The following is an 11,421-nucleotide window of genomic DNA, read 5'->3' as shown; positions in this document are numbered from 1 at the left end:
TAGTGTAGTGTACGTTTTGCTCCATTATTGTTCAAATTTCATTGTACAATCTCTTAGTAATTAAATAATCAACTACCTCATTTTGTGATTTTACTAGTAAGCATAGGTCACCTTATGTGATTTTGTTATTTACTATTGTTCGCTTAAACATTAGCTGAATTGATACTTTCTCTGTCCATATTACTACCTCATATTTTTTTTTTTTAAATACTATCAATTGATATTACTTACTAAAATTAATAAATATCATTTTTACTAAAATTTCAATTTACTCTTAACAATTTTGACATTTAATAACCATTACTTGTCTAATTACCTTTACCTGTTTTAATACCACATTTACTATCCTAGATTACTCTTAATTACCTTGTACTGCCATATAACCTCAAGTATAACTACCAGTGCAATATTGAATGAAATAAACATTACTTTTTCACTTTTTTGTAATCATTATTACTTACTAAAATTTTATTAAACACCATATTTACTACCAGTCAATTTTAATTTTGTACATTAAACATTATTTTATACTTCTCATAACATTTTGTAGCCAAATTTTCAAGTTTTTATATTCAACCCCAACCTTTATATTATCCCTTGTACCTGTGTACCTGTCTACCCTCTTACTATCATATTATAATCAAGACATTACCATTGTTATTTTTTTACTATTATTCTTTTGGTACTTTAATTGTGAATTTTATTTTGTCAATTTAAATCTAGGTATAATCTTGATCTTGTCAACAACCTATACCAGACTCTAGTGCAATTGCAAGTACCATTTCAAATTGTATTTTTATATTATAAGTTTATATTATAATTCCTACCATCTGCCCATTTAACTTTGCTTACCATTACTTAATTTTAGTCCCTTATATGTTTTCTCCTTTATTTTAGCTTTATATAACTATCCTAGTTTATATATTCACAATTGTTAAAATAATCAAGGTGCTATTCTTAGGTGCTAAAGTAGAATAAGTTCACAATTTTGCCATTATATTCCAAAGCTCATTTTTTTGATTACCACTTTATTGGTCACCACAACCTATATTAGTCCCTTTTATATTATAATTTTATACTATAATTCTAACTTTAAAAAATTACCTTTATAGTACTACCTACTATCATATTCCCAAGCTCCACTATTTGATCATCACTTTATTTGTATTAGTCCCTTAGCTCATTATTTTACATTTGTTAAATAATCCAGGTGCTATTTTTTAGCTTAAGACTATTTACTTTGTTTTATACTTAATTCAAACTATAGATTCACTACAAATCTTATGATTACAAGCATTGATCCTGATACCAACCTCTTATTTAATGACTTAAATGAATCAAACAGTAACTGTAATTACTACACTGCAGAACAATCAAAGGCACTTCTCAGTGCCAACAACAACATAACTATATTTAACTACAATATCAGATCTTTAAGCAAGCATTACGATGACCTCATAGCATTACTAAATTCCTTACATGCCAATATGTCCATCATTACACTAACTGAAACCTGGCTAAAGCCTGATAGTACAGATGTCTATGCCATTCCTGGTTACACAGCCATACACAACTGTAGGCCAGATCAACAAGGGGGTGGCACAGCCATATACTACTCAGACCAACTAGAATGTATCACTAATACTTGCACAAGGGATGAACATGGGGAATATATAATAGCTAAATTCAAATCAAAGTACCTACAAAAACCTCTCACATTGATAAACATCTACAGAGTTCCACAGTCAAACATTAGCCAATTTAGTCAAAATCTAGGAAGTATGATAACTGATGCACGCATGAACAAAGATCACTTACTACTCTCAGGTGACTTCAATATAAATCTCCTGCAAGACCAGGACCCACACGTTACTGAATTCACAAACACAATGAGTAACTGTATGTTACTACCAACAGTAACAAAACCTACAAGAGTTACAGAGACTAGTGTTTCCCTACTTGACCACATCTGGACCAACACCATATCCCCTTTAAAATCAGGCATAATTACAGATAATACCACAGACCACTACCCTACTTTCCTCATAACAACTCTTGGTAAACTACCCCAAGACACTACTAAAGTCACCTTCAGACTTCACAATGAGGCAGCCATTAATAACTTCACAACAGCAATAGCAAACATTGATTGGCACACTGAGCTAGAAACCTATACAGATATTGACGAATGTATTAATAATTTTCTAAAAAAAACCCAATACCTCTATAACAAGCACTGCCCTAAAAAAACTAAACAGATGACAGCAAAGAGACTGAACAGTCCCTGGCTAACACCCAGCATTCTCAAATCCATAAATACAAAACACCAATATGAAAAACAGTACAGAATGGGTCACATAACCAGAGACCAAACAAAACGTTACTCGTCAATCCTAACCAGCCTGATAAGAAGGGCAAAAAAATTGTATTATGAGAACAGATTATCCAACTTACGAGGTGATATAAAAAAGACCTGGAAAACCCTATCAGAAATTCTGGGAACAAAAAAGATATCACGAAATAGCGAAATAAAATTAGCAAAAACAGATGAACCCCAACTCCCACCAACAGAAACAGCAAACAGACTCAATGATTTCTTCTCCACTATAGGACAAAACCTTGCCAATAAAATCCCAAGCTCAGATACCCCACCAAATGACTACCTCACCGGCAACTACCCGAACACACTGTTCCTAGCTCCGACTAACCCATACGAAGTCTCCCTTATTATCAACGCACTAAAAAACAAGGCAGGAGATTTAAATACCTTACCACCCCTTATATACAAAAAAGTGTCACAAGTGCTATCACCAATCATTGCAACACTCTTTAACAAATCCATTGAATCCTCCACCTTCCCTACAGTACTCAAAATAGCAAGGGTCACCCCGATCCACAAAGGAGGAGACCAAACAGAGTTGAATAACTATAGGCCAATATCCAACTTACACCCTCTCTCAAAAATCTTCGAAAAATTAATTCATAAACGAATCTACTCCTACCTTATCTCCCAAAACATACTCAACCCCTGCCAATTTGGATTCAGGCCTAATAAAAATACTAATGATGCTATTATACACATGCTAGAACATATATACACTGCAATAGAGAAAAAAGAAGTCCCACTGGGGATCTTCATTGACTTACGTAAAGCTTTTGATACAGTTGACCATGACTTGCTCCACGTAAAATTGTCACACTATGGTATAAGAGGGCACTCCCTCAACTACCTCAAGTCTTACCTCAGCAACAGAAGCCAATATGTGTACGCAAATGGGGCAAACTCTTCTGCACAACCAATTACAGTTGGTGTCCCACAGGGAAGTGTCCTTGGCCCTCTTCTCTTTCTCCTATACATAAATGACCTTCCAAATGCTTCGCAATTACTCAAACCCACACTATTTGCAGATGACACTACATACGTCTTCTCTCACCCGAGCCCAGTCACGCTAGCCAATACTGTAAATACCGAATTACAGAAAATATCTACCTGGATGAGGACTAACAAACTTACACTAAACATTGACAAAACCTACTTCATTCAGTTTGGTAACAGAGCTACAGATGTCCCTCTTAACATAATGATAAATGGATCACCTATCACAAAACTAACAGAGGGAAAATTCTTAGGAATCCACCTTGATAATAGACTCAAATTTCATACACATATACATCAAATTTCTAAGAAAATTTCCAAGACTGTAGGCATACTATCGAAGATACGGTACTATGTTCCACAGTCAGCCCTCCTGGCCCTATATCACTCTCTTATTTACCCCTATCTCACCTATGGAATTTGTGCATGGGGCTCAACAACAATTAACCATCTCAGACCACTAATTACCCAACAAAAGGCTGCAGTTAGAATGATAACAAATTCTCACTACAGGCAGCACACTCCACCAATATTCAATACACTAAACCTACTCACCATACAAAACATCCATACTTATTACTGCACCTATTACATACATAGAACACTTAACTCTGATATTAACCCTCCCCTCAAACATCTCCTTGCCAACCTCAACAGAACACATGACCATAACACAAGGCACAGATCACTCTTTGATGTTCCTCGTGTCCATCTCACACTATGCAAAAACTCAATGCACATAAAAGGCCCTAAAATCTGGAATTCATTACCTGTAAATATAAAAGAAACACAACCTGTTTATAAATTCAAGTCTCTTCTCAAAGATTACTTACTCACCCAAAACCAAATAAATACTGAATAACTGAACATTATAAATTGTATATCTTAAATGTTTCTCACAATTATATCACATAAATGTTAAACCTAAAACCCAATCTAACTTTATTATTTTTTAAATACACTACCTAACAGAATCACTACCTAACTGAATGCAACCATATGACCTGTCTTTGTAATACTCACTTGTGCTTTATAGTTATCTGTTTACATTAATGTTTTATCACTGATTTCATCATTGCTTAGTAGCAGCGCTGTATAGTCCTTGTGGCTTAGCGCTTCTTTTTGATTATAATAATAATAATAATCATTGCTTAGTTAATCTTAAGTTAATTTTAAGCCAGCCCGTAATGCTATGCATAGTATAAGTGGCTTTGGCATACTGCTCTTATCTGTATTTTTTTTGTACCTCTGTATGTGTGCACAAATTGGAAATAAATAAATAAATAAATAAATAAACAGTCAATTATAGCCAACGGCAACAATTCTTATGCTTGATTTTATGTTCATTAGGCCATACCTGTAACCTGTATCGCAACTCAGCCAGAGGCCAGATTTCCTTGACTGCCTGCTCAACAAAGCTGCTGATGGCGGCAGACCACATTCCTACATATCCATGACAATTTGGCTGAATACAAATGTTTTGATAAGCATCACCAATGGCATGCCTTCTCTTGTTATGAGAGTTCTAATAATCGACTGTCATTTTCCTGGCTGCTGCTGCAATAGTGTTAGTGCGTTCTCTGAAACAACCATGGCTGTAGTTAGAAAAGACTGTAGTTAGAACAGCCTGCCAGCACATGTCAAAGCCAGTCATAGCATGAACTAGTTCAAGAAGAGAGCCAAAAGGTGTCTGATGAATGTAGCTACAGAAAGGGAGGGGAATGATTTTTTTATTTTCCTTAGCTAACACACGTGTAATTTTACCTTATTCCTAGTAATGACCCTCGTATTGTAGTCTTAATTACTAGATAAATAGATAGATAGTCTTAATAGTATGATAATAAGATATTATCTCCTTTATAGAATAATAATAAGATATTATCACCTTTATATTATAATAATAAGGTAAAAGGTCCCCAATGGAAATAAGTCACTCTGACTTTTTTGGGTTATCCTAGGTACTTTACACATATGTTGCTATGTATGATAATTTATGTAACTGTATTTGTGTATACCTGAATAAACTTACTTAATCTTGGATGGTTGTAGCCAAAAAAATCTAAGATACTAGATGGTTGAAGTTTGAAAAATCTAAGATATTGGATGATGGAAGTTTGAAAAGTCAAGGGCTTCGGATGGTTTTCTTTCTTTTCAACGCCGAGTTACTGGGCTATATATTGCCTCACTGCAAGCTACTGCCTTCTTAATCATGCATATTTTGTTCTTTTAGTTATGCAATTTTGGCTGATCTCGTCATACAGCTGTTCTAGATGGGTTTATGTTCTTTTCCCTTTCTCATTGCTTTGCCACACCAATTTTGGTGGCCGCTAGCATGATAAAAGTTGAAGACATCGAGCCGTTGATTTTTCAAGTCTGGGGGCATCCTAATATTTTTTTTTCCAACCTGTAATGGTTGAGAAATTAGGGTTAATGAGGCTTGATCCAAGCTTTTCACCGTTCATCAAAACATCCTCACCCCACCTTGCAATCCTCTTCGAGGGGCAGGCGCCAACCTCAGAGTTCAGTGTGGACGGGGCGAGGGGCGCGCTAGGTCGTCTTTGGCTGCTTCACAGCTCTATATAATTTCTCTTAAAAAACATACACAAATGTTTTCTGGGAAAAAGGATAAACTGAGGATTTTTAAATTGTAAATTTTGTGTAGCGATGTGGAAATTTGACTGGAAAAGGCTTCTAAGGTATGTATATTTTATCGTAGTTTAGATTGACATAAGAAAGAACACTGCAACAGGCCTACTGGCCCATGCCAGGCAGGTTCAAGTCTCCTACCGACTTAAGCCAATGCCCTAACCAAGTTAGGTCAGGTCACATTCACTTAAGGAAGTAGCACGGCATCTGACCCAATAGCACAAGCTAGTCAGGTCCAACTCACACTCACCCGCACCCACTCATGTATTTATCTATAAATTATTACGTATAAGGATAAAAATATTTTCCAGTTTTAATATAGCACAATAAGAAACCATAATATAATAACACGTGTGGACAACGTGACAACTTGAAATGCCAAATGGTAGAAGAAAAAGCAGTAAATGCTGATTATTTAGAGAGAAAATGACACTTTTATTGGTGATTATTTCATCCCTGAGACCTTAATTACTTTAAATACATGTATTTACAGTAGTCAGGATCCCACGTGTCTTTAGTGAATGCAGCTGTGTCCCTTTCCCTCTGACATATGTACCAAACTTTTAATTAGTATTTGTGTGCGCAAAATCTATTATAAATGAAAAAATATATATTCTCGATAATAAACATATTCTTCGTTAATTGTTGATGGATATTAAGTCTTTTTAAAACACTTTAATTGTCCTGAAGTTTAATCTGAAACATTTCTGATGAATTTCACATGCTGCACTGGCTATAATGGAGCTGCCATCACTGGCTAAAACTAAAACCGTGCAAGCACAAACTGACAACATTAGAAATTTAATAAGAAGGAAAGGCACATGCAAGGAGAAGCCGAACAAATAGGAAACTACTCTTCCTGGAGTTTACCTGGAGAGAGTTTCGGGGGTCAACGCCCCCGCGGCCCGGTCTGTGACCAGGCCTCCTGGTGGATCAGCGCCTGATCAACCAGGCTGTTGCTGCTGGCTGCACGCAAACCAACGTACGAGCCACAGCCCGGCTGATCAGGAACTGACTTTAGGTGCTTGTCCAGTGCCAGCTTGAAGACTGCCAGGGGTCTGTTGGTAATCCCCCTTATGTGTGCTGGGAGGCAGTTGAACAGTCTCGGGCCCCTGACACTTATTGTATGGTCTCTTAACGTGCTAGTGACACCCCTGCTTTTCATTGGGGGGATGGTGCATCGTCTGCCAAGTCTTTTGCTTTCGTAGTGAGTGATTTTCGTGTGCAAGTTCGGTACTAGTCCCTCTAGGATTTTCCAGGTGTATATAATCATGTATCTCTCCCTCCTGCGTTCCAGGGAATACAGGTTTAGAAACCTCAAGCGCTCCCAGTAATTGAGGTGTTTTATCTCCGTTATGCGCGCCGTGAAAGTTCTCTGTACATTTTCTAGGTCGGCAATTTCACCTGCCTTGAAAGGTGCTGTTTAGTGTGCAGCAATATTCCAGCCTAGATAGAACAAGTGACCTGAAGAGTGTCATCATGGGCTTGGCCTCCCTAGTTTTGAAGGTTCTCATTATCCATCCTGTCATTTTTCTAGCAGATGCGATTGATACAATGTTATGGTCCTTGAAGGTGAGATCCTCCGACATAATCACTCCCAGGTCTTTGACGTTGGTGTTTCGCTCTATTTTGTGGCCAGAATTTGTTTTGTACTCTGATGAAGATTTAATTTCCTCATGTTTACCATATCTGAGTAATTGAAATTTCTCATCGTTGAACTTCATATTGTTTTCTGCAGCCCACTGAAAGATTTGGTTGATGTCCGCCTGGAGCCTTGCAGTGTCTGCAATGGAAGACACTGTCATGCAGATTCGGGTGTCATCTGCAAAGGAAGACACGGTGCTGTGGCTGACATCCTTGTCTATGTCGGATATGAGGATGAGGAACAAGATGGGAGCTAGTACTGTGCCTTGTGGAACAGAGCTTTTCACCGTAGCTGCCTCGGACTTTACTCTGTTGACGACTACTCTCTGTGTTCTGTTAGTGAGGAAATTATAGATCCATCGACCGACTTTTCCTGTTATTCCTTTAGCGCGCATTTTGTGCGCTATTACGCCATGGTCACACTTGTCGAAGGCTTTTGCAAAGTCTGTATATATTACATCTGCATTCTTTTTGTCTTCTAGTGCATTTAGGACCTTGTCGTAGTGATCCAGTAGTTGAGACAGACAGGAGCGACCTGTTCTAAACCCATGTTGCCCTGGGTTGTGTAACTGATGGGTTTCTAGATGGGTGGTGATCTTGCTTCTTAGGACCCTTTCAAAGATTTTTATGATATGGGATGTTAGTGCTATTGGTCTGTAGTTCTTTGCTGTTGCTTTACTGCCCCCTTTGTGGAGTGGGGCTATGTCTGTTGTTTTTAGTAACTGAGGGACGACCCCCGTGTCCATGCTCCCTCTCCATAGGATGGAAAAGGCTCGTGATAGGGGCTTCTTGCAGTTCTTGATGAACACAGAGTTCCATGAGTCTGGCCCTGGGGCAGAGTGCATGGGCATGTCATTTATCGCCTGTTCGAAGTCATTTGGCGTCAGGATAACATCGGATAGGCTTGTGTTAATCAAATTTTGTGGCTCTCTCATAAAAAATTCATTTTGATCTTCGACTCTCAGTCTGGTTAGCGGCTTGCTAAAAACTGAGTCATATTGGGACTTGAGTAGCTCACTCATTTCCTTGTTGTCATCTGTGTAGGACCCATCTTGTTTAAGTAGGGGCCCAATACTGGACGTTGTTCTCGATTTTGATTTGGCATAGGAGAAGAAATACTTTGGGTTTCTTTCGATTTCATTTATGGCTTTTAGTTCTTCCCGCGATTCCTGACTCCTAAAGGATTCTTTTAGCTTAAGTTCGATGCTTGCTATTTCTCTGACCAGTGTCTCCCTGCGCATTTCAGATATATTGACCTCTTTTAGCCGCTCTGTTATTCTTTTCCGTCGCCTGTAAAGGGAGCGCCTGTCTCTTTCTATTTTACATCTACTCCTCCTTTTTCTTAGAGGAATAAGCCTTGTGCATACATCGAGTGCCACCGAGTTAATCTGTTCTAGGCTTAAGTTTGGGTCTGTGTTGCTTAGTATATCTTCCCAGCTTATATCGGTTAGGACTTGGTTTACTTGGTCCCACTTTATGTTTTTGTTATTGAAGTTGAATTTGGTGAATGCTCCCTCGTGACTAGTCTCATTTTGTCGGTCTGGGGCTCCACGCATACATGTCTGAACCTCAATTATGTTGTGATCTGAGTATATTGTTTTTGATATGGTGACATTTCTTATCAGATCATCATTGTTAGTGAAGATGAGGTCTAGTGTATTCTCCAGTCTAGTAGGCTCTATTATTTGCTGGTTTAAATTGAATTTTGTGCAGAGATTTAAAAGCTCGTGTGAGTGTGAGTTTTCATCAGAGCTGCCTCCTGGTGTTATTACTGCAACAATATTATTTGCTATATTCCTCCATTTTAGGTGCCTTAAGTTGAAATCCCCCAGGAGCAAGATGTTGGGTGCAGGAGCTGGAAGATTTTCCAGACAGTGGTCAATTTTTAACAGCTGTTCCTGGAATTGCTGGGATGTTGCATCCGGAGGCTTGTAGACTACCACAATGACTAGGTTTTGGTTCTCGACCTTTACTGCTAAAACTTCCACTACGTCATTTGAGGCATTAAGCAGTTCTGTGCAAACAAGTGACTCTGCAATGTACAGGCCAACCCCCCCCTTTTGCCTGTTCACTCTGTCACATCTATATAGGTTGTAACCTGGGATCCATATTTCGTTGTCCAAGTGATCCTTTATGTGGGTCTCAGTGAAAGCCGCGAACATTGCCTTTGCCTCTGCAAGCAGTCCACGGATGAAAGGTATTTTGTTGTTTGTTGCTGGCTTTAGACCCTGTATATTTGCAAAGAAGAATGTTATCGGACTGGTGGTATTGTTGGTACTGGGGGGGGGGATTTTTTTTCCGGCATTAGTATCTGTATCTGTTGGTTTGGAGTGGAGGCCATCGACTGTGGTTCCACTCCAGGAATGACTGGATTTGGTGTACGATTTCTGCCATTTCCTGCCAGTTTTTTTTCCTTCCTGGCACTAAAAAACCTCTCCCTCTTGAGTGGCTGTGGCTACCCAGGTTTTCCCATGGCCTGGATGTTTTGTATCTTTTTGTCCCCTTTAGATGGTATGCCTGGCAATTTAAGTTATAGCACAGTCTTTCCTGTACTGAAGAGGTACACATTTCAGGGTGATAAAGCTTACAGGAAGGGAGTTTGCATTTTCCTGTTGTCATATGGGCATGACATTTTCTAGGGTGGTCATAGTTGCATGTCCCATCTGTTTTTCCAGATTTCCCATGCCAGCAGATACCAAGTGCATAGTATGTGCACAGGCTTGGTTTCCGTTTGCCTTGGGTTTCTGTGACTGTATTCCCTGTTGGTGCATGTTTCCCTGTCTTACTCCTATCCTCCCTAGCACCAACAATGGAGCTCCCACCAGTTGTTTTTGGTAATTTATCCTCACTATTGCTATTGGAGTCCTCTTGTTTGCTATTTCCTGCGGTATTTCTAGTTTGCAATATTGGTTTTATCTTATCTTTGACTACACTTGTTTCCCTACTATGGCTCCTGTCCTCTATGAGGTCATTTATATGTATTCCTTCCTGCGTATAATTCCCGACTACCTGGACAAAATCTCCAGCTTCACCATTACTGTCTCCCAGGACAGTATCTCCAGCTTCACCATTTCTGTCTCCCAGGACAGCACCTCCAGCTTCACCATTACTGTCTCCCAGGACAGCCCTATCAGCCCCACATTTACTGACTACCAGGACATCACCTCCAGCCTCACAGTTTGTGACTACATGGCCAGTATCAAGGGCAGTACCATTCAGCCCAGACTTTTTATGTTCCCATCTGTTGTAGAAAGCTTCCAGGTTTTCTATGAAAGCAGCTTTGATGTTATCCTCTTTTAATACCCTTGTGATTTTAGTCCACAGATTTTCCTCATTTGGGCATACCCAAAAACACTTCTCTGTTTTAATACTGCTTGTAGCTAGTTCTGGGATATCTGCACAAGGAGCGTGACACCAATTTCCACAAAAATGACAATTTATCCATGTGGAAGCCCGTTTGTTTGACTGACCACAGACTACACACAGCTTCATAATGATTTGAATGGTTGATTTACTGCAATTCTACTAGCAACCTCTTGAATATTATATTAATAACCTTAAATGAAGCTCTAGCTATTTGTATTTCTGTTTCTAACTCTATTTGTATATTGGACAGCTTACCGTCACGTTCCTGATTTTTAATGTTTGTGTTTATAAGGGCGCCTACAAACCCATCCGTTTACAGTCTGCTTTATTGTCCAACGAAACTGTTTGAAACCAGTCCCGGGTTCGGACCAGTCAAGGGTTCGGACCAG

The 11,421-nt window shown here is 38.8% G+C and overlaps 1 protein-coding gene across 1 annotated transcript in view; it reads left to right on the top strand.

Annotated features, from left to right (window-relative positions):
* The first annotated feature begins 5,905 nt into the window (after nucleotides 1-5,905).
* LOC128695815 (organic cation transporter 1) overlaps nucleotides 5,906-11,421 on the top strand; it is a 28,976-nt gene continuing 23,460 nt past the window's right edge. The window contains exon 1 of the mRNA XM_053786680.2: nucleotides 5,906-6,072. The gene's annotated coding sequence lies outside the window, so the exon portion shown is untranslated. The remainder of the gene's footprint in view (nucleotides 6,073-11,421) is intronic.

Source organism: Cherax quadricarinatus, chromosome 41 (assembly GCF_038502225.1).
Source record: "Cherax quadricarinatus isolate ZL_2023a chromosome 41, ASM3850222v1, whole genome shotgun sequence".
Lineage (NCBI taxonomy): Eukaryota > Metazoa > Arthropoda > Malacostraca > Decapoda > Parastacidae > Cherax > Cherax quadricarinatus.
The sequence above is the reverse complement of the archived record's forward strand: the minus strand, read 5'-3'. Positions and strand labels throughout refer to the sequence as shown.